Source organism: Hemiscyllium ocellatum, assembly GCF_020745735.1.
Source record: "Hemiscyllium ocellatum isolate sHemOce1 chromosome 27 unlocalized genomic scaffold, sHemOce1.pat.X.cur. SUPER_27_unloc_35, whole genome shotgun sequence".
Lineage (NCBI taxonomy): Eukaryota > Metazoa > Chordata > Chondrichthyes > Orectolobiformes > Hemiscylliidae > Hemiscyllium > Hemiscyllium ocellatum.
Window position 1 is genome coordinate 128945 of NW_026867504.1, and position 14654 is coordinate 143598.

Sequence of the window (14654 nt, forward strand, 5' to 3'; positions counted from 1 at the left end):
GGAGTTAGGTGAGCACTTTGGGGACAGTGACTACAATTCGGTGACTTTTACTCTGGTGATGAAGAGGGATAAGTGTGCACTGCAGGGCAAGAGTTATAGCTGGGGCAGGGAAATTATGATGCGGTGAGGCATGACTTAGGATGCGTGGCTTGGAAAAGTAGGCTTCAAGGGAAGGGCACAATCGATATGTGGAGCTTGTTCAAGGAGCAACTACTGAGCGTCCTTGATAAGTATGTACCTGTCAGGCAGGGAGGAAAGGGTCGTGTGAGGGAGCCGTGGTTTAATAATGAATTGGAATCTCTTGTTAAAGCGAAGAGGGCGGCCTATGTAAAGATGAGGCGTAAAGGTTCAATTGGGGTGATTGAGGGCTATAAGGTAGCCAGGGAGGATCTAAAGACAGAGCTAAGAGCAGCAAGGATGGGACATGAAAAGTCCTTGGTTGGTAGGATTAGGGAAAACCCAAAGGCTTTCTGTAGGTATGTCAGGAATAAAAGAATGACTAGGGTAGGAATAGGTCCAGTCAAGGATAGTAGTGGGAAGTTGCGCGTGGAGGATGAAGAGATTGAGGAGACACTTTTCGTCAGTATTCACTCAGGAACAGGACATTGTTGCCAATGTGAATATTGAGTCACAATTAATTAGAATGGATGACTTTGAAGTATGAAGGGAAGAGGTATTGCAAATTCTGGAAAGGGTGAAAATAGATAAGTCCACTGGGCCTGATGGCATTTATCCTACGATTCTCTGGGAAGCAAGGGAGGAGATTGCAGAGCCATTGGCCTTGATATTTATGTTCTCGTTGTCTACAGGAATAGTGCCAGAAGACTGGAGGATAGCAAATGTGGTTCCCTTGTTCAACCCTGGTCTTTCAATTGATATCCTTCAGAAAAATTAACAAAGTAAGTGTGCTGTTAAATTAACATAGCATAGGCACCAAATTCCTGTAAACTGCCAGATGCCTTCTGATCACACGTTATCCAGGACACCAAAACTGAAAACTGTCATGCAGACAGTCAGCCAGCCTTAAGAATCACCTAAGTGAAGCTTTCCTCCATACACAATGACCTAGAACAAGATGCTGTCAAAGGTGCTGCAAATGGAGCTGAATCAAGGACATGAAAATGAAATATCAAGACCGCTTGAGAAAAGAAAGCCATTTAAGTTGTTGAATGACTTCCTTCTATTCTATTAAATGAAAAAGAGGACAAGAAATATAGAATGTTATTAGAAGGTGAAAAATATTAGTTATTAAACTTTTACAACAGTGAATAATATTAGATATATTCAAAATGAAGCAACACATATGTACTTTTTATAACAATGGCTAATCCCTTAAATGCTGCTCAATTCCATGAGAAACTACCCTTTTAATTGTGTACGTGAGGAAAGAAGCTATCCATTTCTCGGGTGCAAATTGTATTCAAATGAGTGTGTCAAATTAAGGAAAAAAGTGAAAATACATTTAAGAGGGACAGAGAGCATCTGAGCACCTTTGCAGAGTCTTGTCCCTCCCTGGATTCACTGCAGTTGCAATCAGTGAACAGTTTTCCCCCATCTCTCCCTCCCAAGATGAAGAATGGAAAAGGGGAGACATTGCTTTGCTCCTCGGTGTTGTCTAGAGGAGGGAGTTTTACTCTGAAATTGAATGAAGATAGAGCTTCATTCCGGACTGCAACTTCCTTCCATTGTCCAACACGTGAGTACGGCACTTTCTGAGGAGGGAAGGCTTGTCAGGATAGATGCCAATAAAATGCTTCCTTGTCAGAGAATCTAGAACTCGATGACCACAGATTGTAAATAAGGGCTTTCCCATATCAGGCAGAATGAGGAATTTATTCTCTCTTCTTTATTGCAATGCTCTCACACAGAGAGTAATAGCGACAGGCTCTTTGAATGTATTTAAGGCTGAATTGAACTGAATTTTGAGTGACAGGGAATGAAAGGTTATTGAGTGCAGGTAGCAAATGAAGTTAACACTACAGCAGGACATGCATGATCTTCTTAATTGGAAAGTAAGCCTGATGAATGGCAGTGGCAAGAGATTTAACACGTTCCATGTGTGAGTGGTCCTTCAAACAGTTGTCAAAGCTGGACAGAGACATGGATTCCCACATCATAGAGAAACCGTGGAAATATGAGGACTGTGGGAGGGAATTCAAAATTCCATATTTGCTTGAACGTCATTGCCATGATCACACTGGGGAGCAGCCTTTCGCCTGTTCCATTTGCAGCAAGGGCTTCATTCATTTATCCACCCTGGTGATCCACCGGTAGAGTTTCACGAGGAAAAGACCTTTCATCTGCTTCGTGTGTGGGAAGGAGTTCATTTATTTATCACCCTGGTGACCCACCAGCCGGCTCACACCGGAGAAAGGCCGTTAGCCTGCTCTAAGTGCATGAACGGATTCACCCAGTCATCTGCCTTGCTGATCCACCAATAGGTCCATACCAGGGAAGAGACCATCTTCCTGCTCTGTCTGCATGAAGGTATTCATTAATTTGTCTGCCCTGCTTATGCACCTTCGGGTTCACACCAGGGAGAGACTGTTCTCCTGCTCCATGTGCAGGAAGGGGTTCATTCACTTATCCACCCTGGTGACCCACCAGCAGGTTCACACCGGGGAGAGGTCATTCACTCGGTCCAAGTGTGGGAAGGGATCCACTAACTCCTCTGACCTGCAGACAAACCGGCACATTCACACCAGGGAGAGGCTGTTCACCTGCTTCGTCTGTGGGAAAGGGTTTAGCCATTCATCCATCCTGCTGGTGCACAGGTGCATCCACACTGAGGATAGACCGTTCTCCTGGTCTGTGTATGGTAAGGGATTCACAGATTATTCCAGTTGCAGAGACACCAGCGGGTTCACACTGGGGAAAGGCCTTTCACCTGCTCCACGTGCGGAAAGGGATTTAGTCAGTCATCCCATCTGCTCAGACACCAATCCAGTCACACCAAGCAGAGCACGTTTGGATTCTTTGTGGGTGTAACTTGTATTAGTATTCAAGATGAAGGTGAGTATTGCTGAAGCAGGACTGACTGCAGGTAGAGTAGGTGGCGGTGCATGGCTGATAGCATGGAGCAGAGGATCCGGAAAGAGAATTGTTGCTGAAGGTTTCGAATTTGTAGGTGTACTGGGTATCCTGATCAGGTTCAAACTGTGTTGGGCTGAACGTGGTCCGGAGTCCATGTGAGATCAGATGGTCCCATAGGCAGTTCTGAGGAATAGCTGATTTTGATGAAGGGCTTCTGCCTGAACATCGATCCTGATGAAGGGCATATGCCCAAAACATCGATTCTCCTGCTCCTGGGATGCTGCCTGACCTGCTGTCCTTTTCCAGCAACGCACTCTCGACTATTAATACTCAAGAGTGCTTACATTCACTGGTCAGTTGAGCACCTATTAAGATACACTTACTGATTTGGAACATGCAGCGGAGTCGGGAGATATATACCTGTCATGTTTGACTCTGTGAAGAAATCTATCCCATGGAAAGATTGGCTCCAGTTTGTCCCTTCCCCAGGAGGCTGTCAGGACGATAACATGGGAAACAGAGAATGCTTGTACATTACTGAAGGTTGAACAAATTGGAAAAATGAGAGTTTCTGATAATGTCTTACAATCCTGGTGGCTTTTGGAGGTATTTTTGAAATTGTCATGGTCTGTGTGGCCCACTGATGTTCCCAGAGTCTAAGCCACACCACAAATGGCAGGATGGAGAAGAGAATGCAGACATGGGTTATATCCCTACCATAGAGTCATAGAACCTGACCGCATGGAAACAGACCTTTCCGTCCAACTCATCCATGCTGACCAGTTATCCCAAATTGGTGTGGCCACTTCTGAAATATTGTGTTCAATTCTGGCCTTCTTGCTATCAGAAGGATGTTAGAGTTGAAAGGGTTCAGAAAAGATGTGCGAGGATATTGCCAGGCTTGGAGGGTTTGAGCTCTCGGGAGAATCATAGAGCCTTAGAATCATGGAGACGTACATACGGAAACAGACCATTCATTCCAAATTGTCCATGCTGACTAGACATCCAAACCTTAACTAGTCCCATTCGCCAGCACTTGGCCCATATCTCTCGAACCCTTCCTAGTCATACACCCATACAGATGCCATTTTGAATGTTGTCATTGTAGCAGCCTCCATCAGTTCCTTTAATAGCGCATTCCATACATGCGCCATCCTCTGCGTGAAAAAGTTGCCCCTTAGGTCCCTTTTCTCACTGTAACCTTATGCCTGCTAGTTCTGGACTCCCCCATCCAGGGGAAAAAAAAACCTTGTCTATTTCCTCTATCCATGCCCCTCATTATTTTATAAACCTGTATAATGTCACCCTTCACCTTCTGACACTCCAGAGAAAGTAGCCCTATATTGGTCAGAGCATTGAGTATATGAATTGGGAGGTCTCTGTCCAATGGTCACTTACTGTTCCCTTCAATAATTCTATAATTGGAAGTATATGACATAGCTAAAGGACAAAAATACAACAGATAATTGTATTTGAATCTCGGAGGGTAGCATATTGAATATATAACCATTTAATAACACTAGATAGATCTCTGTCCCTTCTCAAGTTCCAGTCCTGATAAATGCCTTGCGGATCTGAAAGCCTTGAGAGACAGTGAGAATCTGAAATCCCTTCTATTTGATTCACTTCCTCTTTTTCCAGCTGCTGTATTGAATAGCTTTACCCCTCCCCCTCTCATTCCCCGTCTCCAGGCCAGGATGAGGAATGGAAAGGGTAGACATTGATTTGCTCCCAGATGTTTCCCAGAGGGAGGGAGTTTCCCTCTGAAACTGGCTTCGTCCCGCGTTGTGACGTTCACGATGGAGGGCGGGGCGTCGTGAAGGAGCCAATAGGAATCGCAGCGCCGACCGGTGATGTCGCTGTGTTCCAAGTCCTTTTGGCCAACGGCCCGTACGTCGCACAATGACATGAACCATACTTGGCGACTGACCAATTGCAAACCCTGGAGAACCAGAAAGGAGTCTGGTCCTCCTGCCAATCAGAGCTCACCTATGGTCTAAATGAGCTGGGGAAGTTGCTACTACTTCTCTGAATGAAGATCGAGCTTCACCCTAGACTGCAACTTCCTCTGTCCAACAGCTGTGAGTATGGCACTTCCTTTCTACACCCTTCCCATCCTTTTCAATGTCTTTTTTCATTCTGGGGTTAAACTGATATCCCTGCCCTACCTCAGCTCCTCAGACCACATCTCTGTTATGCTAATCCCAGTATACCGGCGTGTCAGACCGCTTCTGAAGCAGGTAAAACCTGGCCAGGTGGAGCCATTTCTGCACTTCAAGACTGTTTTGAGCGCATTGACTGGTGGGTGTTCAGGGAGGCCACAAATGATAGCGATTCCATCAATTTAGAGGAGTACATGGTGTCAGCGATTTCCTACATTAGCAAGTGTATTGACGGTGAAATTGTGTCCAAGACCATCACTTGTTGCCCCAACCAGAAACCATGAATGACTGCAAAGGTTTGTGCAGTGCTGAGGACCTGTGATTCTACCTTCGTAGCAGATGACAAGGCGGGCCTAACAACATTGAGGGCCAACCTGACCCGGGCATCAAAGAGTCAAAATGTGCATACACACAGAAAATACACAGCCACTTTCAGGACAGCAGTGATAAACTGAGCGTGTGGAAGGGCATCCAGGCCATCACTAACCACCGACCAGCATTGCCTGGTTGTGCTGGTGGTGCCTCCCCACTGCTGGATGAGTTGAACAACTTTTTATGAATAGTTTGAGGCGCAAAATTATGTGGCAGCGAGGAACTCCAACCCCTCCCCCTCCCAATTCAGTCTCTCACGACCAGACTGTGCAACAGTTTCTTCCCCCAAGCCATCTGACTCCTTAACACTGTATGATTGGATTCTTTTTCTATCTGAAATTTTTTGCACAACTTCGAATTGCTGCTAGAAAAATGTGTATTATTTATCATTCTTTTATTATGCTGTAACTTGTGTGTTTTGCACTCTGGTCCCTCGAAGTAGAGGAGATGACAGAAACATTGGAAGCTGCTGAGAGAGCGTTCTCAAAATTAATCCTGGGAATTGACGTGTTTGCAAATGATGCAATGTTGAGAAGCTTAGTTGAGCATTCTTTCGAGTTTGGAAGAATGAGAGATCTTAATGAATAAATATCAGAATCTTAGTGGGCCTGAAAGGTTAGTTGCCAAAAAGGTAGTGTTCATTTGTGGGAGAGTCTCAGACCAGAAGGAATAGCCTCTAATCTTAAGTGTTTGCATATTTATTATGGAGATGAGGTGGATATCTTCTCTCAGTGGGTAATGAATTACAGGGCTATTGAAGTTCTATCACTCAGTATAGTCAAGGCAGATGGTGGGCAGAATTTTAGTCAATAAGGGACTCAATAATAAGGCATGAATGTGGATTTTTGGATTATAATATTAGATATTATGCTAATAAATGGTGAAGCAGATTCAATGGGCTGAATGGATTATTTTGGTCAAAGGTTTTATAAACATCCTGTGGGATCTTGACAGGGCAGATATGGATAAAGTGCTTCAACCTATGCACGATATTCAGACCGAGGGTTCCACAGGAACCAGAATTGTCTGTTTTGAATTTCTATCCTGTGCAGATGGTGATGCTTCCTGTAATCTCCTTTTACAGGATATGAGAAAGGGAAGGAATTGCAGCCAGAAATATCAAAACAAGATCTGATAGAGACAATCATCATCAGGCTTTGAATCTGTCAGGATTTATTATTTCTCTGCTGCCCTGTCTGCTTCAAAAGGTTTCAAACATCAGTGAGACTGAGGCACACAGACCTGAGTGAGAGTGTCCCAGTGAACTGACTGTGGGAAGAGCTCTAAGCGGATACACAGCCTGAAATAGCAACATCCCATTTGCAGTGACAAGAGACAGAACACATTCCATGTGTGAGTGGTCTTTCAAACCTGGAGAGAGACCAGGACTTCCACGTGATGGAGAAACCATGGAAATGTGAGGATTGCAGGAAAGAATTCAAATTCCTGTGTCTGCTTGATTCCCATCATCGTGGTCACACCGGGGAGACGCCATTCACCTGCTCAGTGTATGGGAAGGCATTCGTTCACCTATCCAACTAGTGACTCACCGGCAGGTTCACACTGGGGAGAAGCCATTAATTTGCTCAGTGTGTGAGAAGGACTTCACCCATTCAACTTCTCTGCTAACTCACCAGCACATTCACACCAGCGAGAAGCCGTTCTCCTGCTCCATCTGCAGACAGCACAGATTCCTCCGCCCCACAGATACACCAGTGTGTTCACACCGGGGAAAGGCCATTTACCTGCTCAATGTGTGGGAAGGCCTTCAGTCGGTCGTCCCATCTGATGAGACACCTCTTCAGCCACACTGAGTAGAGAGTTTTTAAACATTTTATGTAGATGAGACTTGTATTAGTATTCAAGATAGCACACATTCACTGGTCAGTTGAGCATCTATTAAGAGTCTCTTAAGGATTTGGAACATGCAGTGACATCAGGAGGTATATACCTGAAATGTTTGACTCTTTGACAAAATCTGAGTTGGAAAGTGTGGCACTATAAGAAGTACAGCAGGTCAGGCAGCATCCGAGGGGCAGGAGAGTTGATGTTTCGAGCATAAGCCCTTCATCACATTCCAGTGCCATACTTTTTGACACTGACTTTCTAGTATCTGCAGTCCTCGCCTCCTCTGAGTCTGTGACAAAATCTGCCCCGTGTAAAGATCGGCTCCACTTTCTCCCTTCCCAGTGAGGCTGTCAGGATGATTAAATGAGTAAAAGAGAGAGCTCTTCCAGTACTGAAGTTTGGACAATTAAAATTAGGAAAAATAAAGTTTCTTACTGCGGCTACAATCCTGGTAGCTTATGTGAGAAATGCCTCAAGGTATTTGGACATTGTCAGAGTCTGGTGACCAACTGAGATCCATGGTTTGAACCACACAACAAGTGGCAGGATGGAGGGGGGAATGTAGACATGGGTTATGTCCCTACCATAGAGCCATAAAACTCCACTGCACAGAAACAGACCTTTCAGTCCAACACGTCCATGCCGACCAGATATCCCAAACTGATGAGGCCATTTCTGGAATACTATGTTCAGCTCCAGTCTCTCTGCTTTGGGAAGGATTTAACACTTAAACGATTCACAAAAAGTTTACAAGGCTGTTGCCAGGGTTGAAGGGTTTGAGGTAAAGAGAGAGGATGAATAGGCTGGGACCGGTTTTCTCTGAAGCATCAAACGTTGAGGGGTGACCTTATAGAGGTTAAAAAATCATGAGTGGTATGTATAGGATAAATACTGATGTTGTTTCCCCAGTGTGGGCGAGTCCAAACCCCTCCCCCACCTCCCCTCCGGATAAGGAATGGAAAGAGGGAAACATTGCTTTGTTCCCAGATGTTGCCCAGAGGGAGGGAGTCTCCCTTTGAAACAGGTAGATAAGATAATGAAGAACATGTTTGTTATGCCTTCCTTTTTTGGTCAGAGCATTCAGTATAGGATTTGGGAGATCGTGTTGCAGCTGTACAGGACGTTGGTTAGGCCACTTTTGGAATATTGCATGCAATTCTGGTGTCCTTCCTATTGGAAAAAATGTTATAAAACTTGAAATGATTCAGAAAAGATTTACAAGAATGTTACCAAGGTTGGAGGATTTGAGCTATATTGAGAGGCTGAAAAGTCTGGGGCTGTTTTCCCTGGAGCGTCGGAGGCTGAGGGGTGACCTTATAGGGGATTATAAAATAAGGGGCATGGGTAGGATGGAAATATTGGAACACAGACTTTAACCTCATACTTTCAATGCATTATCTGAGCTGAGATGGCACCTATTGTTAAAGCTATCTTGAGAATGTAACTTTCAAAAAGTTGTGGGATTTATATATGAAGGAACCAAAACTAATGTGATCTTTTGAATTGGTGGGGGTAAAAGACATCTGATTCACTCATATCCTTTTTAGGGAAGGAAATTGCCGTTGTGGGAAAGGATTCACTCAGTTGTCCTAGCTGCATTCTTTACCCAGTCTGGCCTACATGTGACTTCAGACCCACAGCAGTATGGTTGACTCTTGATTGTCCCTCCTCCCCCCGGGGAGAAATTTACTTGAATGACAGCACGGTGTCTCAGTAGTTAGCACTGCTGCTTCACAGCACCAAAGTTCCAGGTTCGATTCCAGCCTCGGGTGACTGTCAGTGTGGAATTTGCACGTTCTCCGTGTCTGCGTGGGTTTCCTCAGAGTGCTCCGGTTTCCTCCCACAGTACAAGAATGTGCAGGTCAGGTGAATTGTCCATGTTAAATTCCCCATTCTGTTAGGTGCATTAGACAGAGAGAAATGGGTTTGGGTGGGTTACTCTTCGGAGGTTGGTGTGGACTGGTTGGGCTGAAGGGCCTGTTTCCACACTGTAGGGAATTTAACTTAATCTAACCATATCCCTCTAAACCCTTCCTATTCATATACCTATCCAGATTCCTATTAAACATTGTAAATGCACCAGCCTCCACCACTTCGCCTGGCAATTCATTCCGTACACACACCACCCTCTGTGCGAAAAAGTTGCCTCTTCGGACCATTTTAAATCTTTCTCCCCTCACCTTAAACCGATGCACTCCAGTTCACAACTTCATTTGCCCTGGTGAAAAGACTTACAAAAGTTGAGCAGCCAGACAAAATGCAAAAAGAATACAACGTCGATCCACAGGGAAAAATAAAATTGTGGCTCCAGCCATTTTTTTCTCCTTTTGGCCTTTAGATTCTTTACATCTGTCAGTAACAGTAGTCACCAAAGCGCACACTGCGCATGCTCCGAGGTGTCAGCGAGGAAGGCGCATGCTCACCGGTGTCAGCAAAGTAGTACGCATGCTCCTCGAAGTCCGAAGAACGGCACGCGACTTCCTCTCGATGGACCAATAGTAAAGCCTGGAGGACCGGATGGAGATTGGTCCTCCTGCCAGTTAGAGCAGCCCTATTGTCTGAATGCAGAAGGAGGAGAATAAGCTTTTGTCGCTGCTGTGAAGATTGAGCTTCACCCCAGATTGTAACTTCCTTCTGTCAAACATCTGTGAGTACAGCACTTTCTTTTCTCACCCCCCTTTTCCACTTAGTTTTCATTTTGGTGTTCAATTATAGTCATAGAGATGGACAGTACGGAAACAGACCCTTCGGTCCAACTCGTCCATGTCGGCCAGATATTGCAACCGAATCTAGTCCTGCTTGCCAGCTCCCAGCCGATATCCCTGTTCATGTAGTGTTGATTTGCAGCAGCTGAAAGGAAAGGGAGTGATTCTCTGGGGTGCAGACAGACTCTGGAAATGTTGGACAATGTGAGATTTAGATTTGCTTTATTATGCAACAAGAAGCTATTAAGATGTGCATGGTACCCTAGACATTTAATATACAACCAAACTAAATATGTGGTATGTCTTGCTACTTTATTTTATATATACTGGCTGTTTTATTTTAAGGAAATGTTAACGTTTGGGCTAATTTACGTAAAGATTGATCTTCTAACGATCAGTATTGCAATGTAAGCAGTTAGTAAGAAAAACAAGCTAGCTGGGGGCAAGGGGTCAGCTTTGAAAAATAACGAAACCTTGAGCGAGACAATACTTCTGCTAATATGGTGCAAAAACAACCAGATAAGAGTACAAGGTGCGAGACGGTTGCTAAGTTCAAGGGCTGAAAATATCATTAGACAGGGAAGTGGGTTATGCGGCTGGAGTTCAAGACAATGAGGACATGATCATATGCTTTCTCTGTAAGAAATGAGATCATTGTAAAGCAATGACCCTCGTGACCTCTAGGGGCCATAGGGGAGGCTCTAAATTGCTATATAAGAAAGATCGCTGTAATGCTTGGGTACGCTTTTCTTTGGGAAGGCGTCCAATTCTGCAGAATTTGTTAATAAAATCTTTGTTCTCTTGAATTTGTCCAGAGCGATTATTTAGAAGTGAATTTTCATTTCTAACAGACAAGGTCTGTGTCACAGTTGGCAAACACATGGCAAATGCAGTACCTCAATGTGAAGCTATAGCCTTTGTTGTGGCAAAAAAAGCTGAAAGGAGGTGCGTTTTTAAATGTGATACATTGGGATGTGGAGAAAGTGAGGATTGCAGATGCTGAAGATCAGAGTCGCAGTGTGGCATTGGAAAAGTACAGCTAAAAATGTGTTGCTGGTTAAAGCGCAGCAGGTCAGGCAGCATCCAAGGAACAAGGAATTCGACGTTTTGGGCAAAGCCCTTCATCGGATGAAGGGCTTTTGCCCGAAACGTCGAATTTCCAGTTCCTTGGATGCTGCCTGACCTGCTGCGCTTTAACCAGCAACACATTTTCAGCTCTGATCTCCAGCATCTGCAGACCTCACTTTTTATACGAAAAGTACAGCTAGTCAGGCAGCATGAGAGTTGATGTTCTGGGCACAAGCCCTTCATCAAGGATGGTGTGTAGATGTACAATGGGACCTCAGTGTCCTTCTGCACCAGTCTCTGCCAGTTGTCAGACAGGTGCAGCAAGCAATCAGTAAGGCAAGTTGTATATTAGCAAGAGGAATTGAGATCAGAAGTGGGGATGTCTTCCTGCAGTTAGGGGGTCATTGAACGTATTCACTGCTGAGTTCATCTGATATTTTGAACAACAATGAAATGGATGTTTATGGGGGATGTCAAGAAAATGGTTTCAAGACCAGTATAGAACTGTTCCAGTGTCAGACAGCACAGTGTCCAACCAGTCCATGCTGACTATGTTCTCAAACTAAACTAGTCCCAACTGCCAGTATTTGGTCCATATCCTCTGAATCTTTCCTATTCAGATACTTATCCAAATGTCCTTTAAATGCTATAACTGCACCTGCATCCACCCCTTCCTCTGAACATTGATTCCACACATGAACCACTCTCTGTGTAAAATGAAAAATAGTGTCCCTCATGTCTTTCAAATCTTTCTCCTCTCTCCTTCAAAATTTGCTCCCTCATCTTGAAACCCCCACCCAAGGGAAAGGACACCTGCCATTCACGTTAGCTATATCTGTTATGATTTAATCAACCTCAGTAAGGTCACCTCTCAACCTCCTATGCTCCAATGAAAAATGTCCCAGCCTATCCACCACAATGTAGGTATTTTCATATCCAGTTATGATCTGTGCAATACTGGTCCAGGCTCGAAAGACCAAATGTCCTAGTCCTGCTCCCAATTCTCACCCTCTGTGTCCAGGACAGCAAGAGAACATAAGACATAGGAGCTGAGATTAGGCCATTCAGCCCATTAAGTCTGCTGATAGCACATAATCGCAGCTGATAAGTTTCTCACCCCATTCCCCTTTCTCCCTAACCCTTGATCCCCTGATACTCAAGAACCTGTCTACCTCCGTCTTAATATTCTCAATGACATGTCATTTACAGCCTCTGTGGCAATGAATTCCAAAGATTCACCACTTTCTGGTTGAAGAAGTTTCTCCATATCTCTGTTCCAAAAGGCCTTCCCTTTACTCTAAGGCTGTGCCTTCAGGTTCTTGTCTCTCCTACCAATGGAAACATCTCCCAACGTCCAGTCTGTCCAGGCCATTCAGTATTCTGTATGTTTCAATTAGAGTGTGGGCCTGTGTATCAGCATGAACCAGACCCTTCAGGATGAGATGCAGCAGGAATTAGGTTCAGCAAAGTGAGAATGGAGGGGGTGTGTGGATGGAGATTTTCAGCTTCTAGGCATATAAGAGAGGAAAGAGAGTTTGCTATAAATGGGAATTGAGCAGATGGTTCATTTGGCCGAGGAGTGGAGATTAAGTTTAATTTAGACAAATGTGAGGAGTTGCATTTTGGTCAAGCAATCCAGGCAGAACTGACACAGTTAAGGAGTGTTGCTGAACAAAGACCTGTGAGTGCAGGTTCAAAATTCCTTGAAAGTGGAGTCTTGGGTAGCTAGGTAGTAAAAAGGCGTTTGGTATGCTTTCCTTTATTGGTCAGAACATTGAGTATGGGAGTTGGGAGGTCATGCGGCAATTGTAACACGAAATTGGTTGGCCACTTTTGGAACACTGCATTCAAATCTGGTCTCCTGATATAGGAAAGATGTTGTGAAACTTTGAAAGAGGTTGGAAAAGATTTACAAGGCTGTGCCAGAGTGGGGTTTGAACTACTGGAGAGGCAGAATAGGCCAGGGATATTTTCCCTGGAGCATCAGAGACTGATGGGTGACCTTATTGACATTTGTAACGGGCATGGATAGGGTGAATATCCAAGATCTTTTTCCCCCAGGATGGTGCAGTCCAAAACTAGACGGTGCATATTGAGGTGAGAGGAGATAATCACAAGTGTCAAAGATGTTTGCCCTGACTTGGAGCAGAAGTTGTAACAGTGAAATCTTTCAGTTAAGAGCAAACAACTGAGTGAGTCCGTCTATCCCGATTGTGGTGCGGAAGTGGGAATTTGTTGCTGTTGGGGGAACTAGACCTCAAGATTAGGGGAGTAGCTTTCAAACAAAGATTAGGAGGAACTGTTTTTCCTGGAGAGTAGTGAATCTATGGAATTCTGTGCCCAGTGAAGCAGTAGAGGCTATTTCAGTATATTGAAGACACAGTTGGATGGGCTTTTGCATGGTTGGTGAATTAAGGGTAGCTTTGACAATGCAGCGAGAGGAACTCGGTGGTGGATTGATCAGCCATGATCTTAATGAATGGCAGAGTAGGCCTGACAGGACAAATGGCCTACTCCTGCTTTTATTACTATGGAACTATAACCCTGCATTTCCCATGGCTAACCCAGCTTCAGGATGACAAGGATTGTATCTGAATATTGAGTGGGGTAGTCAAATGGGAAGCTAGGTAAAGGTAGAGGGTTGGCACTGCTAATCAAAGCATTGATCACAGGGTAGTCTGGTGTCAGCTCAGATTTTTCTCTCCTCCTGTTGATCTTCCTGTTCGCTTAAGAGTAAGGTGTTGGTCTGTCAGCTCTGCTGGATTTCTGCTGAAGGTTTGACACCCATTTTGCACCATTTGGAACAATAAAACATTGAAGTCAATCGAGACCCAACCCGCCATCTCTCAGCCTGTCAACCATCCAGATACAGTGGTTGTCATAGCGGGAATCAAACAAAAAAACGAAACAAAATTAGAAATAAATAGATACTTGTGCTTAATGTTGTTCACTAGTAAGTAAACCAGAATAGGTTTCTCCCAGTTTTCTTATAGTGCCCCTGTTTTGAGGAATTCTGTCCCTTACATCTACTATTATACCCAGCTAATAAATTACAACAACATTTACAACCACAGAAATAAAGCATCTGTTATTCAATGTCTGTGTGATATGCAGCACACAGAAATAGACTTTTTATTTCTCTCGTCGCGTGTGGTGTGTAGACACAAATCCATGGCAGTGAATTTGTGTTTGCAGCATTATATTGCCATACATTCTAATTTTGCTCCTAAATGAACAATCTCCAGGCAGTCAATACATGTAGTATTATGTAAATTCAACTTTGAAAATAGAACCAGGCTGACTCAAGGTTAGGATAGACAGGCTCTGATCTCACATCTTTCATTATTGTCTGAGCTGAACTAGAGTCGTAGAGATGTACAGCACAGAAACAGACCCTGCGATCCAAACTTGTCCATGCTGACTAGATATCCCAACCTATCTAGTCCCACCTTCCCACACCCAGCCC